Genomic DNA, 15402 nt, shown 5'->3' with positions numbered 1-15402 from the left:
ACTAGTGTGGCAATCCTAGGCACAATGATGAGTAAAGATTTGTTTTTCATACACCTTTTATGGGAGGGCACAAAAGATTTTTGGTTTCATCTGTATGAGATGGTTCTGAAAACCACGCTATTTCCTGAACTCTGGTTGTAACCTGTGACATATGAAAGATAATTCTGCCATGTAACATATACACAGTTGTATCGTACTGCCAGAGATTTCCCCAAATACTCCACCCTGTTAGCAGGCATTGATCTGGCTGGGAAGAGGGTTATATGGATTTTGCTAAATCACTGGTGCAAGTGTTTTATAATCCCTCCTAGTTATAAGGGAAATAGGAGTGCCTGTCTGGGAAAATACAGGGTATGGACTTGAGCAGTCCTGAGGGAGAAAACCTAGGGAGAACGTTTGCCATGAACTTTATCGTATTGTTGATTTCTTACTTAATAAAGCCAAACCCCAACATGGGGGTGAGTTTGGACTCGTATGTGTGTGTGGATTTAATAGAGCAGGCTGAGAAAGGCGTCTTGCTCACAAATGTAGTTGACATGCTTTAAATCAAACTGTGAACTTTAATTAAAGTGTAGGCTTTTGGACTGGACTAAATAGAAACATTAAGTGCTGACAGTTATTTAAGATAAATGTGTAACAAACTTCATCTTCTGAATTCAGAAACTAACCATAATGTAGCAAAATTTTAATGATTCTTACAGTGTACTGAAGGTAGCAGGAGAACAAACCTGGTCTTGAATTGGAGAGATCTGACTTCATTGTCTGAAATGGACACAAGGATTTGAAACGTTTTCTTTTTCTCCCTCTCCCTCTTAGTGCAGTTAATCTCTTCACTCAGCTGTATTTCCTTGGTTGTTCCCGATCTACCATTTTCTGCTTGGAGAGGACAGGAACCATTCTTTTTAGGTGACAAATCTGAGGAACTGTCACACCTTGAGGTTTCTAATAGAGGAGGTTTGGGAATAAATTGGCAAACTAAACAGTAATAAGTCACCAGATCAGATGGCATTCACCCAAGAGTTCTGAAGGAACTCTAATTTGAAATTACAGAACTACTAATTGTGGTATGTAACCTATCCCTTAAATGCGCCTCTGTACCAGATGACTGGCGGATAGCTAATGTTACAGTGACTGTTTGTTTTTAAAAGGGCTCCAGAGATGATCCTGGCAATTACAGGCCAGTAAGCCTCACTTTGGTATCAGGCAAAAACTATAGTAAAGAACAGAATCATTAGACACACAGATGAACACAGCAGGTTGAAGAAGAGTCAGTACAGCTTTTGTAAAGGGAAATCATGCTTCACCAATCTATTAGATTTTTTTGAGGGGGACAACAAGTACTTGGACTTTCAGAAAGCCTTTCACAAGGTCCCTTACCAACGGCTTTTGACCAAAGTAGCAGTCATGAGATAAGAGGGAAGGTTCTCTCTTGGATCTATAAATGGTTAAAAGACAGGAAACAAAGGGCAGGAATAAATGGTCCCCATGGAACTGTACTGGGACCACTGCTGTTCAACATCTTCAGAAATGATCTGGAAAAGGGGGTAAGCAGTGAAAAGGGAAAATTTGCAGATGATACAAAATTATTCAAGATAGATAAGTTCAAAGCTGACTCTGAAGAGTTACCAAGGGATGTCACAAAACTGGGTGACTGGGCCACAAAATTGCATATGAAATTCAATGTTGATAAATGCAAAGTAAAGCACATTGGAAAACATAATCCCAACTATACATAAACAATAATGGGTTCTAAGTAAACTGTGGATATTTCTTGAAAACATCCACTCAGTGTTCAGTGGTAGTCACCCCCTCCCCCTGAACAGAATGTTAGAAACCATTAGGAAAAGGGATAAATAAGACCCTGAATATCATCATGCCTCTATAAAAATCCATGGTACACCCACACTTTCAATACTGCATGCAGTTGTAGTCACCCCATCTCAAAAAAATCTCTGTAATTTTTCCAATTTAAGATGAGGACAACAAAAATAATCAGGGGAATGGAACAGTTTCCCTATAAAGAGAGATCTAAAAAGACTGGGACTGTTCAGGTTGGAAAGAGATGATGAGGTGGGAGGGGGAATATGAAAGAGGTCTATAAAATCATGACTGGTGTGGAGGAAGTGAATAAGGAAGTGTTATTTATCCCTTCACATAACACAAGAGCCAGGGGTCACCCAATGAAATGAATAGGTAGCAGGTTCAAAACAAACCTAGGAAAGTATTTCTTTGCACAATGCATGGTCAACCTGCGGAACTCATTGGCAGGGGGTGTTCTGAAGGCCAAAGGTGTAACAGGTTTCAAAAAAGAATTGGATAAGTTTAATTGAGGATAGATCCAGCAATGGCTGTGAGCCAAGATGGTCAAGGATGCAACCCCATACTCTGGGTGTCCCCAAACCTCTGACTGCCAGAAGCTGGGACTGAGAGGATGGATCACTAGATAATTGCCCTGTTCTGTTCATTCCCTCTGTAGCATCTTGCCCAGCCACTAATAGAGACAGGATACTGGGCTGGATAGACCATTAGTCTAATCCAATATGGCCATTCTTATGTTCTCTTCTGTCTGTCGTTGCTGTTATATAATTTGAAAGAGCAACTATCAAAGGATGTTAGCTTAATCATGAAGATTTAAAGTCACTGTCCATCACCTGTACAATGTGCTGTGTCTTGTACGCTTCTGCTTTGTCCGCCGTGGTAATTCTCCATTTGTAGTCCATGGTCACTTGTAGGTGGGCCAGAGAGATGCTGCTGTCACAGGGAGGAAGCATCTGTCAATCTGCAAGCTGGTTGTAACCCAGACCAGGACGCTTTAGAGTTTACAGAGGCCAACAAAGCACAAAGGAAGAATATGCCTCTTGGTGGATCATTAGTCTCCATGAATAATTTGTGGGTTATAAACAGGGTTTCTTTCCAATTAAGGAGGCTGGCATGTTAGAGTAATTATCTCTGAGGGAGGTGAGTGATGCAATAGAACTAGGTCTGCTTTCTACTCCGAGTAACTTGCAATCCCTTTCTTGCTGAGATTGGATGGAATACTGAAGAGAGGATATATTTCTGATGAGAATATTGATATTTCTATTATGTAAATTGCGAGTCAAAATGTAGTGATCAAAACGGTTGAGACCAGGCCAATAGACCTAAGTGTTGACACGGCAACAGGGTGGATTGATTTAAATCAGCAATTTAAATTATGATTTAAATTAGGAAGTGGAAAGCCTACATTTAAATAATCAATTCTAATCAACTTTTCTATTTGTACTTCCAGTTATTTTTCTAAAAAAAAAAATGGTTGATATAACTATTAAAACATGTTGATTTACAACTAAACAGAACCTTTACACTAGATTTGGTACATCTTTTTGCTACCTAGAAAGGTACATCATAACTAAATACATTTATTATGTAAATTAGATATAAATGTAAATATATTATGTAAATTATATAGCTTAATATTTGTTTTATTAATTGTGTATTTTTAGTATGTTAGAAAATGGTGAATGATTGGTATATCTCCAATTATTTCCTATCTCCTAGAACTGGAAGGGACCTCGAAAGGTCATCAAGTCCAGCCCCTTGCCTTCACTAGCAGGACCAATTTTTGCCCCAGATCCCTACATGGCCCTCTCAAGGATTGAACTCACAACCCTGGATTTAGCAGGCCAATGCTCAAACCACTGAGCTATCCCTCCATTGCTCATTTGCTATGTAATTAACTCATGATTTCTGACAAGTTGCATTAGTATGGTAACTGGAATTTAAATAAACATACAAAACAATGTGGAATGTTTTGGATACATAAACTTGTTATCAAAATATGTTTCACATTTACAACTAAGTGATTTATTAAACAGAGGGATTAACTCTAGTCAGTGTATTAAACTGATTTCAGGTCAGCCTGGGAGAATTTTCAAATATGCCTAAGTGAAAGTGACTGCAGTGTAAGTTCCTGCTTGCATAAGTCTCTTGAAAATGAGACAACCATCTCCTAAGTCAGGGGTCCCCAACCTTTTCAGGACCAGGGACTGGTCATGCCTGCAGAGGGAGCGCTCGTCCTGCGGCTCGGGTAGACCTCCCGCAGGCACACCTCCGGGAGGTCCACTGGGTCGGTTCGCGGCCCAGTTTGTAAGAGGCCGCGGTCCGGTACCGGGCCGTGGACCGGGGGTTGGGGACCCCTGTCCTAAGTTACTTAGGTTTGTCCTTCAACTTTTAAAACTAGCAGATTTTATCCCCTCCCTCCTCATTGTTGTTCATAGACTAGAAGAGAGAGACAAGTTTTCCTGCTTTTTCAACTCCCAGTCGGTTTCTCAACTTCGAGTGAATTGGTCCACATGAAGAAAATATTCTTTCTGTGCCTGCATAAGAGGCTACTGCTTTCAAAAGCTGGTTTAGCACTTCAACAGACTGATTCCAGGTGCTTAGCTAGTGACTTCTGCCAGTTCAGTGGGCTGACTTTCTTTAAAACATCAGCAGCAAACACGTACTTCTTGAACAGTTCACCTCCAGCCCTGAAATTTATTATGGTTGGCATGATTGATGAGTGGTGATTAGATGCCCATGTCATGGCCCTTCTTTAGCAGTTAGGCATCTACCATGGTACTTTGAGTTGAGAATATTGACAAGTAATTGAAGTGGAATAAGTGCTTGATCCATACACTTCTTTACTGCCTGCAATTTAACTTGAAGTTCTTTCCAAATTTCAACAGCATCAGCAATGCAGCAGCCATCTTTCTGCAGTTTATCCAAGGCAATGGAAATAGGTTTCAGTTTATTCAGCATATCTTCTACATTTCTCTTTAGTCCAATGATTTTCACAAATTGTCATCAGAATAGGCCAATTCATAATTAATAGCTCAAAACAATCAGCCACTGAATTCCATTGCACATCTTGGCGGAGAATTAGTTTGGATCCTCCTGCTGTCTTCAGTGAAGCTGAAGCAAAATGGTTGTTATGGGAGTATTTTGCAATTTCAGCAACATTTTCCTTTATTCATAGAATTGTAGGTCTGGACGGAACTTGGAGAGGTCTTCTAGTCCAGTCCCCTGCACTCATAGCGGAACTAAGTATTATCTAGATTCTAGACCATCCCTGACAGGTGTTTGTCTAACCTGCTCTTCAAAATCTCCAGTGATGGAGATTCCACAACCTCCCTAGGCAATTTATTCCAGTGCTTAACTGCCCTGACAGGAAGTTTTTCTAAATGTCCAACCTAAACCTCCCTTGCTGCGCTTTAAGCCCATTGCTTCTTGTCCGATTCTCAAAGGTTAGAGAACAATTTTTTTTCCTTCCTCCCTGGAACAACCTTTTATGTACTTGAAAACCGTTATCATGTCCCCTCTCAGTCTTCTCCAGACTAAACAAACCAATTTTTTCAAACTTCCCTCATAGGTCATGTGTTCTAGACCTTTAATAATTTTTGTTCCTCTTCTCTGGGCTTTCTCCAATTTTTCCACATCTTTCCTGAAATGTGGCACCTAGAACTGGACACAATACTCCAGTTGAGGCCTAATCAGTTCAAAGTAGAACAGAAGAATTACTACTTGTATTTTGTTTACAACACTCCTGCTAATACATCCCAGAATGATGTTTGCTTTTTTTTTTTTTAAACAGTGTTACACTGTTGACTCATATTTAGGTTGTGATCCACTATAACCGTCTGTTCTTGGGCAGTCATTTCCCATTTTGCATGTGTGCCACTGATTGTTCCTTCCTAAGTGGAGTACTTTGCATTTTTCCCGACTGAATTTTATCCTATTTCATCCTATTTACTTCAGACCATTTCTCCAGTTTGTCCAGACCATTTTCAATTTTAATCCTGTTCTCCAAAGCATTTGCAACCCCTCCCAGCTTGGTGGTATCCCCATAAACTAAGTGTACTCTCTGTGCCATCTAAATAATTGATGAAGATATTGAACAGAATCAGACCCAGAACTGATCCCTGCGGGACCCCATATGATATGCCCTTCCAGCTTTATTATGATTCATGTATAGCTACTCTCTTGGAACAGTTTTCCAACCAGTTATGCATCCACCTTATAGTAGCTCCATCTAGGTTGCATTTCCCTAGTTTGTTTATGAGAAGGTCATGTGAGACAGTATCAAAAGGCTTACTAAAGTCAAGATATACCACATCTACCGCTTCCCACCTATCCACAAGTCTTGTTACCCTGTACTTTCCCTGGTTACCTAGAGCTCTACTATAGAACCTCAGAGTTATGAACAGACCAGTCAACCACACACCTAACTTGGAACCAGAAGTACACAATCAGGCAGAGACTAAAAATAGCAAATACAGTACAATACCGTGCTAAACGTAAACTACTAAAATAAAAAAGGGATTTTTTTTTAATTGACAAGGTAAGGAAACTGTTTCTGTGCTTGTTTCATTGAAATTAAGACTGTTAAAAGCAGTATTTTTTTCTGCTTAGTAAAGTTTCCAAAGAGTATTAAGTCAGTGTTCAGTTGTAAAGTTGTGAAAGAACCACCATAATATTCTGCTAAGAGTTACGAACAACCTCCATTCCTGAGGTGTTCGTAATTCTCAGGTTCCACTGACTTAAGTCTTTGGGTAAAGGCAGCATCAAATGAGCACTATACCCATATGCTGAAAGTTTTAGGTTTCCTTCATAATCTTCTCCTAGATTTCTTCTCATCTTTGCTACATTTGCATCATTGTCTGTGACAAAGCTACACACTTGACTTTTTGTTCAGTTGGTTATGGCTTTTACTGCGACTTTTAAGTATTTTGCTATAAGGGCATTTCCTTATGTATCAGTTTTCTGTAAGATACACAACCTCATCTTCTTTTGTCACATAGCCACCTATTACGGGATCATTGTGTACATTACTGCACCCATCAAGACTCAGATTAACAAATTTATCATCAATCTTTTTTGCACACTGTTCAATTCTCCTCTCATGTACTCATAACCAGCAATTTTCAGCAATGTCTGCTCTGCTAAGTGGAGAGTAATCTGGTTCACTGTCAATGAAAAGTTGGTTCTGAACAAGATGAAAAGGAGAATTTGTTGCATAAATGAACCAAACGATCTTTTCATTTGTGGAGCCTTGCTGGAATTTGCTGGTCCTGATTATGAACTCATCTGTGATTTTACTGGAGAATGAAGGTGGTTTTTTGTTTTTTGTTTTTTGTTTTTTGTTTGTTTTGGGGTTTTTTGGGGGGCGAGATGCGCAGGTATTTACTGTCTGATGTATTTTTAGTTGCAGCGCTGGTGGTGGTGGTACCAGCAAATGACACTGACATTTTTCACATTGCAGGTGATGGATGTTCTTAACCCCTTATGTGTAAGCTGGACCCTAAAGAAAATAATTTAAAAAAAAAGTCTCTGCCGCTGAGTATTTCTCAGTGAGTGGCTTTTTTTTTTTTTTTAAGAGATGGTAAATGAAAGATCCCACTTATTGCGAGTGTTTGTACCATTGTTTAAATGATATAATTTATTCTAAACCCAATCATATGGGGAAAATAACTAATAGATGATTATCAACATCTATGTAAACCCTTATCTCTAGCAGCATACCAAACAGCTTGAAATTTTTTTAAATGTTAAAGTTAATAAATGCCTAATAAAACTACATTTAAATAGGAAATCTTTGCCTAGAATATTTGATTATATTGAGCAATAAAAATTATTCCAGAAGTTCAGTAGTAACAGTAAAAATGTAATTGATAAATACTTCAACAGTAATCATACCAATTATATTTCAAACACGCACATTTTGATATTCATAAGTAATCCACCCAAAACACAAATTTATGACAATAATTGAAGTTATCATTTACTAATATAGTAAGACATGGAAGACAGTCTGTAATGAGTTGACTAACCAGTTGACCCAGGTTGTTCAAATGTGTCCACATCACTATCTTCAAAGTCATTGCCTTCTGATCAGCATTTTTCATATTGTTGTTTCATTCTAACAACCAGCCCTTGCATCTCTTTGTGATATTGTTTGTTTGGCACATGTTCCTTTTTTACCCAGAGATGCAGAAATTTCTTGAAAATATTCCCCAAGATAGTGTCTTTTTTTACGACCATGGCAGATTTTTTCCTCCCGTTCCCAGGCGTTGAAATCAGCACTAGAAGCTGCACTCTGAAGAATGTTGTCCCTTCTTCCTGCAGTGTCCTGCTTTGACACCAGTGTTGCTCCTTTCTCGTTGCACACTTGGCTCCTGCTTCCTTGTTAAATAATTCCTCCCACACCTAGAAAATAACTAACAGCAATCCCAGACTTCTGCTTGTGTAACTCACATGCCTTTTGCACTTGAGTATTTTATTTGTTAGAGAGAGCGAGGCAGGCAGTTGGGAAATTAATGGATTTCTGTTTGTATCTGTGTGTACACATGCAAGGAGACAGCACAAGGCCACTTACTTGAAGTGTACAGAACCACCCAGAAGCAAGGGCTGGTAGTTACTGGGCAAATCAGTGTTTTTCCATGTGTTGGAGAGTAAGTTTCCCTGCTGGGTGGAGTAATAAATATTTGTAATTTGATAACTGACCTAATCAGAGCTAAGGTAGGGAGAAGCTATAAAATAGGAACCTGAAACCACCCAATGGGCTCAGTGGATGATTCTGATGAAATACATGATGATGTCTCCTGGATTCAGAGGCTGTGTCCCAGTGTCTGTGATGACTTTGCCAGTCTCTTGTACCCAGTAGCAAAGACCTTGCGTCTCCCACAGGATCAAGTTCTTTATACAGTATGGGACATGTTGGGCCATAATTATGAAGTATGACTTCAAAAATTAGATGGTTTTCAATTGATTCTTTCTTTATATAGGAAAGAAAGATGAGTTTTCCTTCCTAATAAGAAACTACAAACATTTGCCAACTGAAAATGCTGGCTGTAGTCAGGTCTTCAATCAAGCAATTTCAAGATCTGGAAAACGTTTTTCCATGCCTCCATTTATCATGAAGGTGCTTTCTATCCTTGAACTGTTTTTTCTAGCTAGGTTTTTCATATTCGGCTAGGTGCTCATTGTAAGGTTGTCAGTGATGCTGATAAGCAAACCCTGGCTAGATAGAGCATATGCACCTTCTTAAGGCCTCTTTAATCATCTCCGCCTTTAAGGAGACACTGTCAAGTCTAACCATGTTTTTTTAAAATGTTCTCACCTGTCACAAACAACCAGTCAGATTATTACTCTGGAAAGAATCTTAAAATGAGTTGCTCTTCCCTGTATGAACACTTTTTTATATTCACTGAGAAATGATTGTAAAACCCTGCCGCTGCTATGTATGGGGAATTCTGATTTGGTAATGTTTTACAGCCACTTTGTATACTACTTCCCAAGGCAACAGAGGATCAGGCCTTTAAATGTGACTTTAAAATGTTGGGTTTACCCATTCTCATGAAAAACCCTCTCGCTGTTAGCATGTACTCCCTCATCTGTTTGTTGTATCCATCTATGCTACTCCTTGTTTTAACTTACATTGTAAGATCTTTGAGGCAGACTGTTTTGCACTGTACAGTCCCTTAGCACAATAGGGCCCCAGTGCTTGATCAGTATCTCTAGTTGCTACCTCAGTGAAAATAATAATGAAAGTCAGAGCTCTGATTTGTTTGCAACTACAAAGAAATTCCTCCTTTCTCAAAGGGGACCAGCATTTATAAATTAAGACCGATAGAAACCTAAATCTCTGTGCTGACTCCTTTAGCTAACCAAGAAGTGGGAACATTCAGGAGAACAGCAAGCTTTAACTAAATTTTCTAACATTCCTTTTTCCCCCTTTCTGACACCTTCTTCCTACTTCTGGTTCAAAGACAATATCCTAGAGCACAACATCTCAAACATTGGAAGTTTAATAAAATACCATGGATTGTATGGGATGCCAGTCACAGAGTAACGCTTTCTGGGGCACTGTCAGCAATTCAGGTAACATCAGTGAGTTTTTGAGTGGGAAGATTCAAGAGGGAAAAATCTTTAAAGATGGTTAAAACTTCTTTGTACACTGAATGTGTCCCACAGCCTATTCAGTGGGGCCTTTCAGCAAACCCCCCCTGTGATTAACTAAGGGCAGGTTTATGCTTAAAACACTGTATTGGTGCACCTGTGCCACTATAGCGCTTTCATGAAGATGCTCTACGCCGAGGGAGAGAGCTCTCCCGTCAGCGGCGTTAATCCACCTCTCTGAGAGGCAGTAGCTATGCCAACGGGAGAAGCTCTCCCACCAACATAGCACTGTCTACGTGTGGGGTTAGGTCAGTGTAACTACATCACTTAGGGGTGTGGATTTTTCACACCTCAGAGCGATGTAGTTATATCGATGTAGGTCTGTAGTGTAGGCCAGATCTCAGGACCTGTCTACATTTAAAACATTTGTACTGGTGTAACACAACAATGTAGCGTGCTAAATTGGGGATTCTGGAGAGAGCTGCAGCAGTTGTACCACTGCCACAGAGATGTACTAGAAGTTCACACTGGTGTAATGATGTAATGGTGTAATTTATTATACTGGTGTGTATTTTTCCTCAATGTAGAAAGGGCCTCAGTTTCCATCAATGCTTTGCAGCTCACTGTAAAAGTGAACACAACTAGGTAGATAACCCACCGTGTGAGGGAGCTGCATGATGACACTGGGTGAGTGTTGGGGGCACCCACCAGTTCATGGGCAGTTTTAAACTGGAGACTTTATTCTAGGTGACTGGTAGGCTTTGTCCCGTCTTCATCAGCATTTTATTAGCAGTATGGGTGATGGATTAGTAGCAGGTGAGTGTTGGGGCACAAGTGCAACAGGTGGGAAATCACTCCCTTCCGCTCCCTGGATTTTTCCTAGTCCTGATCATTAATCATCATGCTCAGGAGAAAGAGATAGAAAGTGAAACTAGAGATGCTTCACAACAGTTCTGTAGCTTCTGCAAATTCTTCTTTACCAGTCCAGATACTTGGCCTTGTTTAACTCTCTGTGTTGGATGATCCATTTCTACTGCATGGTGTCAAGTATCAGAGGGGTAGCCGTGTTAGTCTGGTTCTGTAGAACCAGACTTGCATCTGAAGAAGTGGGTATTCACCCACGAAAGCTCATGCTGCAAAACGTCTGTTAGTCTATAAGGTGCCACAGGATTCTTTGCTATTTCTACTGCAGTTTATTTCCTCTTTAGGTATTGTGTGGGCTCTCTCCACCTCCAGTCCCTGCAAATGATACTGAAGGATCTCAGACCCTTGTAAAAACTGGATGTCGACTCTACAGGAATCACTTGCTCACTACTGAAATATCACCACCTCTGCTGTGACAGACATCTACTAATTATTAATCTGTCATACCAACTATAATCAAATTCATTGCGGGGCCCAGACAGTTACAAAAGGGCATATTTGCTGTCTAAATCATGAAAAAAATTGAACTGCTGAAGGGGTGGAGTTTGTTTGGCAAACTACCCAAACTTGTCATATTTCAATTTTTCCAATTCTGCACATGTCAATTTCTATAGGGGCATGGATGCATTTCAAAACTGCAACATACGAATTAAACATCATTAAAAGAAGATTCCAAGACCCATAGTGAACAGAAAACTGAAATCTCTCTACTTGCCCTTTTCTTCTGGAAAAAAACCCTGTTCTCTGAAGGTTATCAGACTGGGGCCTTGTTTGTCCATGCGGTGTTTGAAGTGGCGAACCTGCATTTGTTTGTGGTAGCCTCTTCCATAGGTGTTGAGAGAACAGTCTCCTCGTTTGGCCAAATTAATTCCAGTTAGAGACAGTGGCTGAGAGTCCTGTACAGCTCCCTCACTCTCTTCTGTCTTTTTCAGCTAAGACTTCCCTTCCGTTTATTTCTGTTTTCTGTAACCTTGGTATTCTCCTTGATCTTGAACAACTTCTTCAGTCTCCTGGGTCTTCTAACTCATCTTTCATCACCCCCACAATGTTATCCAGGGGCGTCACTGCCTGAGCTCCACCTCTGCTAAAATCCTCATTCGTGCTTTTTATCTCCTTTCTACTTGACTATTGCAACTCCCTTCTCTAAGTCCAAGGTCTGCAGACACTACCATGTGGAGAACAATGTTGCTTGCCCTCTCATGTGAATAAAGAGGAATGTGTTCATCCATCCTCCTTTAAAAATAGCCCCACTAGACATGGTTTATGATAGGATCCACTTAAATAATGAGGAGGAGGTTTTTTCTCTCTCTCCATTGACTTGCTCCAGCTGACTCCACACATTCTCTCTCCCCACCTCTTTTCTTCTTTTTAATTTAGCACTGGCTGCTTCTGTGTTCTTCCGTATAATGCAGCCACAGTTGGTGCAAGAGTTTTCTTCTCCACAGATCCTGCTATCTGGGACAACCTTCCTGTATCTCTCACTCCACTGATACACTCATTTCAAATTTGATGAAAACCTCCCCTTCTCCCTTGCCTCTTTATTTCTCACTCCTTCTGCTATTTTTATCCCCATAGCCTGCGTTATCTGACTCACTGGGGAAACAGTTTAATCTTTTGGCTTTTGGGAGACAGTATGAAAGTGAGTCTTTCTGTCTCAAGCATTAAACAAAAAAGAGTCAACAAGTGAGAGCCCCTCTTTTGGAAATCCAGAATGAGCTATTCAGATGCTATGCTGATGGTAAATCGTAGCTAGATATTTCAGTTCTTCCACTGTCACTAAACTGAAAATACAGAGATCTTGATAATATCAGCAACCATTCTATAGCCTGGGCTCTGTATGATTTCTCTATTGAATTTTATTTACACTATTCAGTGCAAGGGACTGTCTTCGGTGACTTCTCAAGGTCCCTTCCAACCCTATTATTCTATGAAAATAACCTCTAGATCTGTACAGTCCATGTGTCACGACCCTTACTATAATGATATGACACCCCCATTCTCCACTCTCTGGGTCACCAGCGGAGCTTGAATCCAGGGCAGTCAGTACCACAGCACAGGTTTCTACCACTTGAATGAAGAGTAAGTCAGTAGCAATAGTAGACGGTTATCCCTTAGTTGGCAAGCCATTAGAGGGGTAAACAGCATGCACTTTGCCATTGTGTTACAATGACAGCTGTGTGGGTGCCTGGGCATCACATGCTTCATAGCTTGTATAGGCCAAGCATATTGTACGCTCCAGAGGCTCCTTTCATCCCTCCATTTCCCTCCACCCAAACGCCTTGTGTGTCACCCTTCAACCCCCCTCTTTGTCATGGACTCCTGCAGTTCTCCCAGTGTCCCACCGCCACGGGTTCTGTGTGCCCCCCATTCTACCCTGCTCCCATACCAGACTCTTCCATTCTCTTCCCCTGTGTTAGCCCCTATTCCCCCTTCCTCCATATGTGCCATTCCGCCCATGTCAGTGACTGTGCCCCCTTCCCCAGTACCAGATTCCCTAGTCACTCCCACCACTAGAGGTTCTGTGTCCCCCCACCATTTCCAGATCCCTCTATCATCCCCCCTGGGTAGGGCCTCTGGGTATGCCACTGTTCTCCATGTTCTGCATTCCTCCTCACCCCATACCAGGGGTTCTCCATGCTTCTCATTACTCCTTCCACCCATACCATTCTCCTTTCCCAACAGGGGCTTTGTGCACCCTACTCATTCCCCCTTATCCCCACCATTATTATTCTTTTTGTCTGGAAGGTAAGTCATGTCTACACTACAAAATTAAGTCCACCTAACTTAAGTTGGCATACAGCTGACGCAGCTGCTTGTGCGTGTCTACACTTTGCTCCTGGTGTCAGTAGTGTGTGTTGTCATTAGGAGTGCTTGTATCGATTGTACTGTCAGTGTGGGGCACTGTGGGATGGCTCCTGAAAGCCGGTAACAGCTGACGTAAGCAATGCAGTGTCTTTGCTCACACTGCGTCGACCTAACAACATCAACCTTGACTATGCCACTCGTGGAGGTGGAGTTAGATCGGCATAGTGGGGCAGTTATGTCAGTGGGAGTGAAATTTAAGTGTAGACTTCTATAGTTTGGTCAGTGTAAGCTGGCTTGTGTCAACCTAACTCGGTAGTATAGACCAGACCTCAGTGTCAACGTGTTAAATTCTGTTGGGTGGATGAGCAGAGTTGAGATGGTGTACTGTTATGCTGGCATGTGTGCGTGGGTGCCATTGAACAGTTGACTTGTAGACAATTGCACAGATGCTTATGGCTGTGCCAAAGAGCGGTCAGGGGCTTCATGTACCCCCTAGTTCCCCCCCTTTTGGGCTTTCTGTTTTTCCTTAAGTTCAGGGTTTCTCAAACAGGGGTCGCCGCTTGTGTGGGGAAAGCCCCTGGCGGGCCGGGCCAGTGTGTTTAATGCCCTATCCGCAGGTCCGGCCGATCGCGGCTCCCACTGGCCGTGTATCACTGCTCCGGGCCAATGGGAGCTGCTGGAAGCAGCGGCCACTAACTCCCTCGGCCTGCGCCGCTTCCAGCAGCTCCCATTGGCCCAGAGCAGCGAACCGTGGCCAGTGGAAGCTGCGATCAGCCGGACCTGTGAACAGGACAGGTAAACACACCGGCCCGGCCCGCCAAGGCCTTTCTCTACACAAGCGGCGACCCCTGTTTGAGAAACCCTGCTTAAGATCAACAGGGTTCTGTCCATTGATGCCTACAGCATTCTCTGAAATTTTGGAGTTGATCTGATGCGGCATTTAAAAGTTGTCCTGCTACCTACAGACAAACAGAGAAATGCTGATGAGTGGAGTGTAAGGCCTTAACAAACTTGGCCCACTATGAAGAATAGTTGGTTGAGCATATTGAACTGACTGAAGTGGTTCCAGTTTCTTTAGCTGCCCAGTCTTGCTGTTCTCCGCATACCCAACATTTGCACTGAACTCATTTTTCAGGGTGCATGTAAGCTGTTTGGGCAGGGGCTATCTTTTATTATGCAAGTGTCCTGATCCCTGATTAGGGCTTCTAGGTGATGTTGCGGTCATTAAAAATAAGGATCACACCCTTTTACTGTAACTTGTAATAAGCTTAGCCATTAAAACAGGTATTTTTAAGTTCAAATATAAGTTTAAAGAAGTCCGTCTCCTAAACAATGAAATAAAACTGCTTATTATTAAATAAAGAAATGATTAATCTTTGTAACACTCTGGATGTGTAGGCTTTACATAATGGCTATTGTACTAAACTGGGATTCAGGAGACAGCTCTACCTTGGGCTTCCTATGTGACCTTGGGCAAATTACTTTATTTCTCTATGCCTCAATTTCTCCATTTGTAAAATGAGGATAATTATTTTGTATCACACCAGGTGTTTATGGAGCACTGAGATCCTATGGTCATGGGGGACCATACATGTGTTTAGCTAGATAAAAAGCTGTTTACCAGTTGGAATTCTAAGCATTAGGCAGGTGGTAAGTAGTTTGCTTTGGCTGCTTTCAGAGAGGTTTTTTTTGTGTGTGCTCTCTTTTCTTGGTGAAAGTCAAGTGTATCTCAGAGCATTTTATGGCTCACTTGATTCT

The 15402-nt window shown here is 41.4% G+C and overlaps 1 protein-coding gene across 8 annotated transcripts in view; it reads left to right on the top strand.

Annotated features, from left to right (window-relative positions):
* NCOA1 (nuclear receptor coactivator 1) overlaps positions 1 to 15402 on the top strand; it is a 342124-nt gene that overhangs the window by 155270 nt on the left and 171452 nt on the right. The gene's annotated exons all lie outside the window — the stretch shown is intronic.

This window comes from Mauremys mutica, chromosome 3 (assembly GCF_020497125.1).
Source record: "Mauremys mutica isolate MM-2020 ecotype Southern chromosome 3, ASM2049712v1, whole genome shotgun sequence".
Lineage (NCBI taxonomy): Eukaryota > Metazoa > Chordata > Testudines > Geoemydidae > Mauremys > Mauremys mutica.
This window is presented reverse-complemented; position numbering and strand designations above follow the sequence as displayed.